Source organism: Electrophorus electricus, chromosome 4 (assembly GCF_013358815.1).
Source record: "Electrophorus electricus isolate fEleEle1 chromosome 4, fEleEle1.pri, whole genome shotgun sequence".
NCBI lineage: Eukaryota > Metazoa > Chordata > Actinopteri > Gymnotiformes > Gymnotidae > Electrophorus > Electrophorus electricus.
In genome coordinates, this window is record NC_049538.1 from 6,065,898 (window position 1) to 6,081,182 (window position 15,285).

A 15,285-nucleotide genomic window follows, 5' to 3' on the forward strand; every position below is an offset into this window, starting at 1 on the left:
ATGCCCTGCTTGGCACGACTGGGTGGGAGGTCTGCAGCTCACCCACTGGAAGAGAGTCAGGCTGACAAGTAGCAGTAATAGAAATTTGGTCTGCTCGGTCATGCTACACAATCGATAAGGTTTTAGCGCTGCCTGTAATATTAATAACCCCACAGCGCACATCACTACGACTTCTGCCAAACGGAGAAATATACGAGTTTCGGAGTCTCTGAATCACTATACTGCTTGTACGCATTTACCTCGTACACATTTAGAGGCCGTGACCTGTTGGTTTGTTGATGGAGAGGCATACACGCAACACGTGCACAAGAGAGGCATGCGCCCAATCCACAAATACGAAAACGCACGCGGAAGTGGACGTCGCGTGATATACAAATCACGTCAAGATGGAGCCTGAACCACTGGCTGTTTCTTCACTAGTTTGAACAGTATTGAGAAAAGACAGTAGATGGAAATTGTGAAGGAAGAACTGGTTGATGAGATACGGACAGCTTGGACTGTCTAGTTTTCAAAGAGAGCTGGAGACAACCAGAGCAACAAACCTCTATGAAAAGTCTGAACCATTCGAGTAAAACTGAATCGATTGTGCATGGTTTGATTCTAAGTTTGAAAACCAGAGTTTCCTATGTGTCCTGACTTGACGCAGGCTAAGAATATCAAGAATGTTTTTGTGCAAACTGAAAGCTTGGTTGAAATCAAAATATGTTCATTTTGACTCACGGACAAATACTTAAACCTGTGCATAGAACATAACCATCCGTAGGTTCGTTGAGAGTGTTATAGAGGCACGTAGAACGGTTCTGTTCAAAACCTAATCTTACCTACTAAGCTAAACCTATTTATCCATGTCATTCAACTGTTGAGAACTGTCTTGAAAGGCGACACCTAGGCAAGCCGGCTGAGGCAAAAACAGGATCATACTGCCTACAAATTCAAATAACAAACGCTTTCCCCAAATGTATTTTCCAAAAATCAGATTCACAGTTCTGAAGTGTTCATTTCAGCATTTTGGAATTTGTACGCAGGTATAAGACATGTACAATCAGAATTATTGTTCACAGAAGCAGAAGTGGCCCAGGTCTCTCTGCCGGGGTTTTCTTTCATGATTGGCTGTTGCTCACCGCTGCTCCTGTTACTTGTTGCAGTGGTCGATTCACCACCAAAAACGTCAAACATGTTTGAAAATATTGTAGCATCCATATCCCCGCCTGGACCCCATACCGTTCCGCTCTGATCCAGATTGACAGCCAAACTCAAGCTCCAGAGCACCACAAGCTTGTGGTTTAACATCGGAAGGGCTGGAGCGAACCTGGGGCCAGCAGGACCTGAGAGGCAGCTGGCGGTACCAGTCGCGCAAGGTCGCAAGGCTCTGAGGACGGCGTGTGCCTCTGAGGAGTCTTCTGCGTTCCCAGCCAGTCGCCGACCTAAGCCATGACCTCCGACTTGAAGTTGTTCCTCTGGCAACACAAAGCGGGACATGGGATTTGGTGAGGTCCCTCCTTGACCATGCACAGGTCAGTGCAGTGCACATATGGCTACACTTACAGCACTTGCAGGAGCCCAGCGAGTCGCGTCACGTCTACGCTGACGTGCCCAGCCAGCCTGTGCACTGCCTTTAGAACTGCCTTCCTCAAACTGCTCGGCACTAGCAACTGGCACACACACTCAGTTGTTTTGTTTGGTAGTGTATACGTTTCCATTTTCCAATTTATGGTTGTCGTAGCAGTTGCGGGAGTTGTGGCCATGATGTTTGACATGGAGAGCTTCCTTGCTTATCATGTACTGGAGAAACGTAAAAAGAACGGCTTGCTTAGCATCGCCAACCACTGTGATCATGTGGTATTGAGACTCACGTTAAAAGAGAAGATTCTGAGTCTCGTAGCAGGTTAGCTAGTTAACTCAGGTGCACTGGCTGTGCAAACTGTTGACAGGTTTACAGGTGGGTTGGGTTTGCCTGATTGGCTCCTCATTCCATCCGCACAGGGAGCATCTGACACCATGGGTGAAGCAGATGGGGACAGGGCTCCAGCGCTGATGAACCCCTCCAGTCAGAGGTGAAGGAGAGAACTGAAGCTCCGCATCCCGAGTTCAAAACCGCCTGTACGTAGAACGGAGCTGGAATGTGAGAAGGAAATAGCATGCAGGAATTGGAACTCCAAGAGCAGGAATTCTCCTCCATTCCTCCCCAGTCCTTTCCCTCATATCCACCACTCCCAGTGAGTTACCAGTCCTGGCTCAGCTCAGATCCCAGTCACGCATGTTGGCATCCCAGCCAACCCACCACCTGAGCCCACAAGATGCCCCTTAACCTGATATAATCGATGTTAGTAGATACATGTCTGTGGAGAGTGAGGTAAATATCCATTTCAGAGAGATTTGCCACCAGATTGCACTGGACAAAGGCATATGGGCTGTACTAATCCAGTGTAATCTAATTGGAGACACGCAGGAGGCACGTTCAGCTGCTCAGCCTTGTCATTTATGGATACTTCCCAGTATGATGTGCTGAAAGCCACAATACTGAGAGACATGAACGCGTTTTAGAGGACACACAACCTACTTAAATGCACACAGGGTTTGAACAGGACAAGACTATTCTATGTAACAAGTGGCACAGAACTAGTAAAGTGTCTGATTCACTCAGAGAGCTTAGGCTACTTGAAGAGGTTAAGAATCACCTTGCTTAGTGTGCTTGGTGTTGTGCATCGAGATGAGTGAACAGTAGACAGCTCGTCACAAGCGCCCGTCTACACAGATGAGTTTGTTTTCCATTGGTTCGTTTTTATTATTAAATCTGGTTCTGCGGAATGCAAGTCTGAAATCAAATGTAAACCCGAAGCAGTCTAGCAAACGCCATTTTCTCTCCGCCATCCAAAGCGAGTGCCAATCTAGAGTCAGCCATTGCCTCTCTGTCGCCAGGCACCAGCCAGGCTCCGTGGTCTCTGTTACCACCTTCCCCAGCCTGCTGTCTCTCTCTCGGTTACCTGGGCCCATCCAGCAGGGGACTGGCATAATGCCTGATGCACCTTTTCTTCAAGCTGCTTTGTCTTCGCTGCCCACCTTTAACTTCGCTGATGTACCCCACTTCAGACACTAATCAGACACTAATGTGGCACTAGCACAAAAAAAAGCACCAGAGAATACCATTCCCTGCTCAAGATAACAGCTTTTTTTTTACAGTGAGTGCAGTCTTTAGAAACACACAGTAAACAAGTAGAAAAGGAACTGGACTAACGAGGAAAATGAGGGGAGTTTAACTAAAGCACACACACGCATCACACACACATCAGAGAGATGGAAACTCTTTCTACACAAGCTAATTTTAACAAAGTTTTTTAAAAACCACATATATTGCCACAAATCAACTCATTACAACACATTAAACATTTAACTTAATTAAATACAGACAAGAGCAGGGCATTCTGGGAGTCCTCGTCACTACTGCTCCCACTCCAGTCCAGATGTCTTTCACACTAACGAGCCTCGTCTTGGGTGTGTTCAGCCATTTGTTGCCAAGCTGGGGGGGGGGGGGGAGGTGTTGTCGCTGAGCCCAAAACTTCTGCGGCAGCAAAATCGAGGCTAAAGTCGTGCAGCATGCACCTGGCTCTAGTTTAGCACCCTCGTGCTCTTCACCTCGCCCCACAGACACATGCAGAAATGCACAAACGTTCAGATGGTATTAACCAGACTCTTCATCACGTGTCATGCTTCTCTGCCTTGCCTAACATATCCCAGCTCTTATATTCTTTCTCTCTCTCTCGCGCTTTCTTTTGCTATCAATCCCCCCCCCCGCCGATAGAGGAGAGGGTGAAATCTGTATTCCAACTAGCCCCTTGTTTTCATCCCGACGCGTTTAGCAGGAGCCATCTGTGTGCGTGTGCAGTGTGGGAGTGTGTGTGGGAGGGCGGGGGCTTCGCAATGAGCGTACACTGACCCACACACACAACAACAGGCTGAAATGTATGCAGCTCGGTGCACAGCGAACAGCGCATTAGCGTGCGTGCCTGCGTGCATGTGAAACCCAGCAGGATGGCAGCAAAGTTGCAAATCTTTGCCTAGGCTTAGGAGAAGACCCTCCCCCCTCCTCCTGCAGCCCCTGCGGGGTGTCTGGGGTTTGTGGCACAGGCCGGGGACCAGAAGCCAGACGAATGTGGCAGTTGAAGGCATTTCGTTCTGCTCTGCCTCCCCAAAGATTGAGAGGAACAGTGGCTCCATGCAGGAGATTCTCTGTTCTCACCCAGACCCTGAGACAAACGAGGACTCCATCTGACAGCAAATGAGAAGCACACGGGCCCTCGCAGGCGCAGGCAGACAGAGAGAGAGAGAGAGAGAGAGAGAGACAGACAGACAGACAGAGAGAGAGACAGACAGACAGAGCGACAAAGAGAGACAGAGAGAGAGAGAGAGACAGAGAGAGAGAGACAGACAGACAGAGAGAGCGACAAAGAGAGACAGAGAGAGACAGAGAGAGAGAGACAGACAGACAGAGAGAGACAGAAAGACAGACAGGGAGAGAGAGAGACAGACAGACAGACAGGGAGAGAGAGCGACAGAGAAGGTAATGAGAGCGTCACAGAGAAAGAAAGTAGGGAAAGGGGAGATGTCTAAAACTGTCAGAAAAACAGAATTAATTGAGTTTTCGGGACGTGAGGATACAGAGTCTCGGAGGGCTGTTCATCTGGCACACACAAACATCAAAGCCATCAGAATTCAGACGGCAGACCTACGTCTCGCACGCCGCAAATGCAGCGATCTAATGCGAGCTTATTAAATACCGAGCCCTCTGCAAATACCCCTTAAATCTTCATTATGTTTATGGAGTCATAACATCAATTCACTATGCCATACATAATAAATCAAGGCTGTATTCTATTGACAAAATCCCCACCGAACATTTTCACTGGGTCTCCCTGACTGAGCCTCTGGCATGCCAGCGTCAGTGGAAGAAGTTTACAAATTTTCCTTTTCATTAAAAATGTGTGTATGACTTAATATGACTAAATATGAAGCCAAGAAGGTCCGAACTATTACATTAAAACCAACGAGATTTAAAAAATAAAAGTTGATTATTATTGGCTCTTCTTTTCCGCTCACTCATAAACCACATGTGTGTAGTGGAGTGCAGTCACAAGATAAGTGTAGTTAAGTCACCAAGTTCATAAATAAATCTTATTCGTTAATGCTGCAGTGAAAAGTTTTCTATCACATAAATGATGATGTAAAATACAAATACTGTAAAATCTTAGTGTTTGTGCCCTGTTACTCTACACCCCTGGCTACAAACGAACGAAGTAAATTCATAAATCATAGAAATATGCCAACATTGCTGCTATGCCTGAATATTTTCCCAGCACTATTGTCAGCAGAGGGCAGACATGTTCATTAACGGCTGTTGGTGCATCCTGGGAAATGCAGTTTTTTCGCCCCAGCTGTATAAGCAGCACATGGACCCGCCCACACACTCCCGTTACTCCCAAAGGTAATGAGATACACGCAAGCATACATGCATATCCTGACTTGATTCATTAATATGGAAATTGGGGCAAGGCTGCGATCGCACCGCTTTATTGATACTGTTATTAAATTAATTCCCTGAAAACAAGCCGGCAGAGTTGCTGAGGTAGTGAGTGGGGCTCTCTGTGTGAGAATATCAATGAGACCTTATCCATTTTACATTCATCAGAGCAAGACAGTGACATCAGGGCGGGGGGACTGCCAACCTCAACCTGTCACCAGACCTCAACACACACACACACACACACAAACACACACACACACACACAAACACACACACACAAACACACACACATACACACACACACACACACAAACACACACACGCGCACACACACACGTATGCACTAACACACACACACGTACGCACACACACACACACACACATACACACACACACACACACACACACAAACATACACACACACACACACGTATGCACAAACACACACGTACGCACACACACACACACACGTACGCACAAACACACACACACATACGCACACACATACACCTACACACAAGCACACACACGTGCGCACAAACACACATACACACACACGTACACACATACGTACACAAACACACACACGTACACACACACACACACACACACACACACATGTACACACAAACACACACACACATACACACACAAACACACGTACACACACATACACGCACACGCACGCACAAACACACACACGCACACATAAACACACACACAAACACACACACACGTACACACACACGCACAAATACACACACACACGCACACACACATACACGCAGACACACGCACAAACACACACATACACACACACACACACACACACACACACACACATACACACACACACACACACACATATATACACACACACACACACAGCACTCACACTGCCATTCATCAGGCCACACAGGACCTCCCAGCAAGCACTGCCAGTCCCACATTCCAGTCAAAAGATTACACCTACTTCTGCCTCACTCACACACACTCACTTGCACACACACACACACACACACACACTCACACAAACACGCGCGCACACACACACACACAAACACACATACACACACACACACACACACACAAACACACACACACGCACGCGCACACATACACGCACAAACACACACACACTCACGCACACGTGCACACACACACACACACACACACCCGTGCGCGCACACACACACACACACACGCACAAACACACGCATATACACACACACACACACACACACACATCACCTTTATTCAGGACATGTATTGGGGGGACAGACTAACGCAGTCATGGCTTTGAAGAGCTATTTCCTGGGTTCTTGAACGTCAGTAGTGATGGCTAAAAAGCTTTCAGAGCAAGTAGTGATTAATAGAGGATCAGATCAAAAACCAGCAACCATTTAAAGCAGTAGGCCAGGCGTGCTGGGGAGGTTCAGTATCACACTATCCACTGCATTATCAGTGAAGGAGGAGGCCGCTTCAAAGAGCAAATTTCCATACAGAGCCCCGAGCTTAGTAATAATAGTCACAGTAATAGTAATAATGTAGTCACAAGAGCTCAGATGGAATGTGGCATTGCTCGAAGAGCCACTGTGTGTGTGTGTGTGTGTGTGTGTGTGTGTGTGTGTGTGTGTGTGTGTGTGTGTGTGTGTGTGAGTGTGTGTGTGTGTGTGTGTGTGTGTGTGTGTGTGTGTGTGTGTGTGTGTATGTGTGTGTGTGTGTGTGTGTGTGTGTGTGTGTGTGTGTGTGTGTGTGTGTACCAGTTAGTATTATTCGGCTTCGTCTGTTTGACTTCAGGTGACCTTGGGGAGCCGCTTTGTAGGGACGGCAGAAAAGTGGTTAGTGATCATTATAGTAATTACTAAGAAAAACACAAGGCCATAGGGAGTAATTAGGACACATGCCTGCCATGTTACTCCCAGCCAGGGAGTTTAGGAGAGGGGGAGAAGGGCACCAGTGGAGGGGAGATCACGGATCACAGAGAGGGGAGGACAGAGTTTATGGACAACAGAGAGAAAAGGAGAGGAGTCTATGGACCACAGAGGGGGAGGAGGACAGTACACGAACCACATGGATGGAAGGATGGGAGTTTATAGAGAGGGGAGGGAAGGACGTTTGTTTACAAACCACAGAAAGGGGAGGAAAGTTGTTTACAGACCATAGAGCGGGGAGAAGGGGAGTTTATAGAAGGGGCACTGAACAGAGAGTAAAAAGGTTGCTGCAAGTTTATGAAGTGCAGGGGAGAATCCTTTAGAAAGTAGAAAAGGTTTGTAAAGCAAAGAAAATGTTTGTGTAGTGTGTGTGTTGTGCGTCTGTGCGTGTATACGGTGGCGGGCTTGGGGTTTGGACAGAGATGAAATGGAGAGGCAAGAAAAATCCTATATATTTAACAAACTGGTTTTGATCAGAGTATTGCCTCATATTGTAGGTATTACGCTCCTCAAAAGGTGTGAAATCCAAACAGCCAGGCCCCGCTCTCCTGTCTCGGTTATCAGGGGCCACAGGGGGCCGTCTGGCTCGGCTGACAGGTCATTCCCAGATCAGACTGATAAGGAGTAGATGGGAAGAGGTCACCAGTCTCAGCAGGGGGAGAGCGAGAGCAGTGGAGGTAGTTAAAGAGACAGAAGGGCCTAGGTCAGCTCAATTTCATCATAGCAATTCAATCACCAAATTGCCACACTCTGTACTGCCCTTATCTCTTTCATACGTGCAAAAGGTGAGAAAGTAGCTTAATTGGCCTAATAGAAAAATCGGAAAGCCTTAATTTTCCAATTACCCGGTTCAAACTGCTTATTACACTTTTGCCGCTCCTCGGGAGAAGGGAGAGACAGTGCTAGATACAGTGCCCCCACTGTAGCAGGAGCACAGCAGAGCAAATAATAAACCACCGGGGAGATGGGCAAAACATCCGTCTGGCCAGAGGTGTCCCGCCCCCGTCCCGCCCCCATCCCGCCCCATGGTTCTTCAAGTTCATTTAACTTTCAGTCACCATGGAGGCGAATGCTGAAACATACCCTGGGAAACAGGAATTGTGAGATGGAAAGTGCATTGTTTGTGTTATTGTTTTCCTATATGTTACTGTTCCTACTATTCCATTATCAAGTGCTTTGGCATATGAAATACTGGATTAAATTATAGAAGGAGGGAATGACGAATGAAGAGTCAGCGGATAAAGACGAAGAAGAGGTACTCCAGAGGCAGCAGGTCTCCCAGGGACGTTTTTTCATTACCTCCATCCTTTTAGGAGGTAACGTGGTTGCCAACATCTGAACGAAAAAGGCCAAACTAGTAACACCATGGGAGTGGAGAGAGAGAAAGTGGTGTACTAGTTGCAAAGGTCACAGGTTGTGAAGGTGGGCCATGTATGCTCGGTAGCTGGTGGAGGTGTGTGATCCAGCGTGACTGTAACAGTGGGTGGGTCGGCGTTCCGGAAGGCCAGGAAGAGGTGAGTATGTGACAGGCGAAGGGGAATGAAACAGCCTTCCGGAAAGGGGAATTATTTTTTTGTCTTGCTTCTGACAGAATGTTTCAAATGGATGCCTCTGTGTGTGTGTGTGTGTGTGTGTGTGTGTGTGTGTGTGTGTGTGTGTGTGTGTGTGTGCGCGCACATGCACTCATGGATGACTGTGAATTGCTTAAAAAACAGAATGGGAAGGGAAAGTGCGGGGGACCGCCTCTCACTCACACACAAACTCACTCCACATCATAATCTGGTTGGTTCCAACAGTAAATTGCATCACTCAGACACCAGACTTGATGGCCATTTGTTTTCAGAAGCTAATCGTCTTTTGTATAACTGACTTGTGCTTGTTTGTTGAGAAGCATACAAATGTGTTCTGAATCTGGCTTGAAATGACCAGATTTAAATTAAATTTTGACTTCAACTAAGACATCAGACATGCATTAGGAATTGTGGAGGGAAAAGACACCTGAGTGCCTGCCAAAACCCAACCTCGGCTCAATAATGCCATTGATTATAAAATTTGTCTTTCATTCCTCAGTGTTTATTTGCAAGCTTATTGTGGGGTAATGAATGCAACGTGTGCAGCTGCGTGTACTTTTGTGTAATCCTCACTCGAGGACGGAACAGAAAAGCTCATGGCGACAAAAGCAATTTAAAGGGAGGCAAACGTGTGTGTGTGTGTGTGTGTGTGTGTGTGTATGCGCGTGTGTATGCATATGTGTGCATGTGTGTGTGCTCTGGGGGACGAAATGAGGCATCTCACCATTGTATCGCTCTCCAGCTCTCCGGCGTGAGCAAGGGATGGCAGAGGGATGAAGACAGAGTGATGAAGGGCCCCGCGGAGAAGAGCGCCTGATGAAATGATTGCAGGACAGCGGAGGGTGGGTGGAGGTGGAGGTGGTGGGGGGGGGGGGGGGGGTGAGTGCCGGTCCGTGGTGCGGGGGAGCCTATAATCACCCCACCCCTCATTTCCTCCCATTCACTGCTGCTGGCTCACTGTCAAAGTACTGGTACAGATGCCTGTCCGCGTCTCACACACACACACACATACACAAATATCACACACTCACACACAGGTGTGCACAAACACACACCCACAAGCTCACAAAGAAGCCATAATTAGGCCTGGACCAATCGCACATTTAGTGGGGGGGGACAATCACATGCAGAGACACTGCTGCCCGCCACCTCTTTTCATATGGTACATTAGCCCGCTTGTGAGAGCAGAGCTGAGCACAAAACCCTCGCCGACGAGTGGGCGGATGTGGGAGGCCTGCCGTTTCTATGGAGATTTCCAACCTGATCACACAGACGGCATGGCAGGCGCCAACGGAACAGTCAAAGGTCACGCTTTTATTATATCTCCCATCAGGCCTTTGCCTCGCTCCCTGCGTGTGTGCACCAGCATGTGTGCACATGTGACAGTCTGTGAGTGAGAGTGTCAAAAGGATGAGAGGAAATACAGAACAGCGTGTGTGAGTGTGTGTGTGTTTGTGTGTGTGTGTGTGTGTGCGCGTGCGCGCACGTGTGTGTGTGTGTGTGTGTGCGTGTGTGTGTGTCTGTGTGTGTGTGTGCGCGCGCGTGTGTGTGCGCGCACGCGTGTGTATGTGTGTTTGTGTGTGTGTGTGTGTGTGTGTGTGTGTGCGCGCGCACGGGCATGTGTGTGTGTGTGTGCGTGCGTGTGTGTGTGTTTGTGCGCATGTGTGTGTGTGTGTGTGTGTGTGTATGTGTGTGTGTGTGCGTGTGTGTATGTGTGTGTGTGCGTGTGTGTGTGTGTGTGCGCGTGCGCGCACGTGTGTGTGTGTGTGTGTGCGTGTGTGTGTGTCTGTGTGTGTGTGTGCGCGCGCGTGTGTGTGCGCGCACGCGTGTGTATGTGTGTTTGTGTGTGTGTGTTTGTGTTTGTGTGTGTGTGTGTGTGTGCGCGCACGGGCATGTGTGTGTGTGCGTGCGTGTGTGTGTGTTTGTGCGCGTGTGTGTATGTGTGTGTGTGTGCGTGTGTGTATGTGTGTGTGTGTGTGTGTGTGTGTGTGTGTGTGTGTGGATGCATGTTCAGCGGAGTGGCTAATGGATGGTAGAAAGAAAAGATAAAGGACAGAAAGAAAATATGCAGGGAGGAAGATGAGGGAAGGTGGGATGAAGACGGACAGAAGACAGATGGGGAGGAAGACAAAAAGAATGAAAGATGGTAAATATTTAATGAGAACGAGAGAGTGTGGAGGGGCGGAGACGGAGAGGGAGAAAGAGTGGAGGGGGAGAGAGGTTTCTCCTGCCGCCCTTTCTTTCAATCATTCTCTCTCTCTCTCTCTCTCTCTCATCCCTTTCTCCTCCATCTCTCCAACGCTCACCACATCCTTGCTCTCTTTGCCTCTCCTTCCTGTCATCAAAGCCCTGGTGCCATCGGAGCTGCTCTGGAGCCCTGAGGAGAGTCATAAATCGCAGAGTGAACTCGAGGTCCTGTCGGAGTGGCACGTGGATACGGGGACACACCACACTGAGGGCATAGACGCCAGAGCGCCAAGCGTGAGGTGTTAGGTCAGGGTTAAATATTAGCATGGAGAATTTTGTTACAGTATCATGAGAGTCAATGAAAGACTTGACGAGTGTAGCAATGCATAATGTGGGCTTGTCGGGAGTACATTCACTAGGGCAGCACGGACACTCACTGCAAACAACATCTCTGACATTCAGAGGTCTTAACAGGGCAGCATGTTCTCTCTTCATAGACTTGAATACAATGAGCATACCTCCTTTCCCTAGCCACCCAGCAACAGATAAATAACACCAGCTCAAATAACTCATTAGTGATTGTACTGATGGTATTTTCTTTTTTTTTTTGGTCTGCAGAGCTGCACAAAGCAGGAAAGAAGGGAAGGGAGGTAGCAGATGAGTGAAAGATTGAGGTCGTCCTCACCCGGCCTATCATTAGTGGTAAAGGCACCGTGTCAAGGATGCGTTGCCGGTCTTGGGCATGTAGGCGGGACAGTTTGCAAGCCGGGGGTGGGTGGGTGGGGGGGGGGATGAGAGGAGGCTCCGCCCCCCCCCCCACCCCCCCCGGAGCTCCTCCTCCGCCCGCCTCGAACACAATAGATGTCATCCAACCAGAGCGCGCGCATGCCCGAGCCTCGCGAACTCATGCGGCAACGATGAGTGTTTCGAGATATCTGACAAGGCTGGCAACAGGTTTCAGGCATATTTTGACGTCTAGCACCTGCGCTGTTGCAGTTCAAACAGCACGTTTCTCTTCATTCTGTGGCTGGTGTTGCAGTGCCGTGCGGTTTGTGCCGATTAGCACACTTTCCTGCTAACCAGACAGAGTGCGTCTGGTGCAGCAATTCACTCTCCCCTATGACAGGATGCTGTGAAGATGGGTATAGAATGCATAGTCTCACGCACCCGTCTCTGATGGAACAGCTGGCACGGGCCGCGGCGCGCGGCGCGTCGGGGCCAGAAAGGTGAGCGTTGAGTAAGTGCACGTTTGGAAGGAGTTCAGGAGAGTGCGGACTTGATTACAACGCAGGCCGCTCACGCATTTGCAGGCGGATGCGTGTGTCTCGCACGCACTGCCGCGGGGAACATGAGGGCATGCGTTCGGTCACGCAGACTAGACGACACAACATTCGTATGCAATACCGGCCCGAAACGCGTCGTCCATCACCGCACCGGTATTTTGCCTCGCGTGGGAATCCTGTTGTTTTAAAAATAATTTCTGAACGTTTGCAACCATGCAACACAGCCCAGTTCCCCAGTGAATCCTTAGTCACTCGGCTATCACAGAAGTGGATATTTGTTCATATGAAGTAAACACACCCACACACATACATACACACACCTCCTATTGCAGGCAGGTGTTCTGAATATTGCTCTGCCTCCCAGGAATCAGCATATCGAATCAACCTCGCAGCTGCCCTTTTCATTACTTGCGCAAGCACGCGCGCACGCGCGTCACGCGTTCGCAGATACGCGAATTAAAAAGGGGGGGAAAGGGAACATCTATAAATGCACATAAAAACGAACATGAAAACCCAAACTATTCGCATATTCCTCATTATGCAAAGCAGATTATGAATCTAGCGCATAGGAAGCGCGTGTTGTCTGCTTGGTATTCTGTACGGTCCATTGGGCCAATGACATTACTCAAGTGAAAACTATCCTGACTAACAGGTACGGAAGCCACTATCGCCACTATCCGTTATTGATGCTATTCATTGTAGTTCTGTATAATAGAAGAAAAAAAAGAGGTTTTTCAATAGACATGCCTTGGCGGTGTACAGGTGAGCCTAATTAAACACCGTTATATGGCTATTTGCTACTGTTTTGTATTGTATGTTAATATGGCTACACTCAATGCAATGAAGTAAAAGACATCGATAAAAGAATGAAGAAGAGGCATGGCGGCTGTTTAAAAGTTTCCCACCAAGAAAGCTAAGCGCAGGAGACAGCGCGAGTGGCCGCGAGCGCCTGTGGCGCTTAACCCTGACATTTACCTGTTACGCTCGCGCCTCTTTAGAATGCCAGGTGTTCGCGGCGGAAGCAATTAACACGTAATTAACGCGGAAGCAATTTGCAAGTATTGCAAAGGACAGGAATAACGACAGAACGGTAAATTACTGGGATGAAACAATATTAGTCCAGTTTTTAAAATGTGTCTAAAATGAGAAGATCTGTGAATCTCAGCATAATCGCCAGTTAGTATTTTGAGCAAGACTGCGCTATTGGTGACGTGTTCAGTCAGGGAAAGATAACGAGTTATTAGGCAGTGAACATTTCACAAAACGCCAGGCTAATTTCGTTAATTAAAAATGAAACATCTTAGAAAATGAGCGATTTACCTTACTTATTACTGCTTTATTGTTCGCTCTCGATGTTCGAGTAAATTTTAATGGCGGGGAGTAGAGAAGAGATGAACTTGGTGGTGGCGTGTAGGCACAATCAGTCACAGACCGGAGTCATTTGTCTCGGTCTGAGAAGCACTCATTCAATTATTCTCTAACTGTTTACTTTGGTGGGAACAGAGACACGCTGGCAGACGAATTGATCCATTTATTTTTATCCTATACCATTATACAGCAATACGAGAGCAAAATAAGACTGAATTAAGGGTTCTCACTCCCACCGTGGAAGCACCACCGATGTGATACAGGCTTGTGGCCGTGCACTAGTCACGAGGTCTATTGGTGCTCGCGGAAGCCTGGGTGTGTTTTTTTGTCCGCCCATGTTCGCGGGACTGCGGCAAATCGTTAGCGGGGAAAACAGAATAATACGCTGACTCGTGTAAAGACCAGGAGCCCAATTACACACCACGGACGCCTGGCGCTCGGTTCTGATTGAGTTGCTGCTTGAGCTTTTTAGAACAATTTGTTATTTCAAGGATTTTTCAAACTCGCTCAAACTAGCCAGAGCGCGCTGCTCAAACTGAGAGGCGATAAAGCAGTTCAGCGACGAGTAGCATTTATGGGCCAAATTAAGTCCTTGCTCATGTTGGCAGCTACGCTTCCCCACAACGTGTTCTTTGTGTTTGTGGCCTTGTGTTACCCACAAAACTTTTCCATCACACTTCCTTCGCAATAAAAGTGGTCCCGCATCTAATCCGGAATGTATCCAGCGCGCGACTGTATATGAGGCACATAACTCAGACTGATGGCAGCGCAAGTCCACAAAACCAACTCCTCAGAAAAAGAAAGCCAAACAACAACATCCAAAAAAAAAAAAAAAAAATCCAGCACATGGGTGTTTAAAGTGGGAGAGAAAGCACAGCAGATGGTTTCTGAGCAGGCTGGGCGTTAAGTCTGCAGGCGATCACCAGCGAAGAGGACATCAGTCTCCTATAGAGCTGCGCTTTAACAAGTCGTGCTGGGAAGTCGTCCCAGAGAAATACTTCTTCCTAAACAGCCATGGCAAATACATTACATTCTATTGATCACACATTATTAAATGAAGACATTTCTTTAGAAGTACTTGCGCTAGCCTTGAGGTCTGGGCGTGAAGGCAAAGGACGACAAGTGCACGGCTCTTATCTGTATAACTGTAATTATGTCAGTGTGCATAGTTTTGGCTCTCAGTAAGGGTGATATTACCAGCACTATCTGCTTCCAGCTCACACTTGATCCAGAGAATGAGGCCGATGTCTATTTTGTGGATTCTCCGGAGTGTGTCCGGCCATGGCGGTGGGAAGTGCAGCGCCGGAGAAGCCGTGATAAGGATGCGGCAGCCCGCGCTTCCAAAAGCATGTCGCGTATCCCAGTGAACGTGCCAACGCCGTAACCGGGAAACTTATGACCTGTCCACGTAAAAGACGATTTTG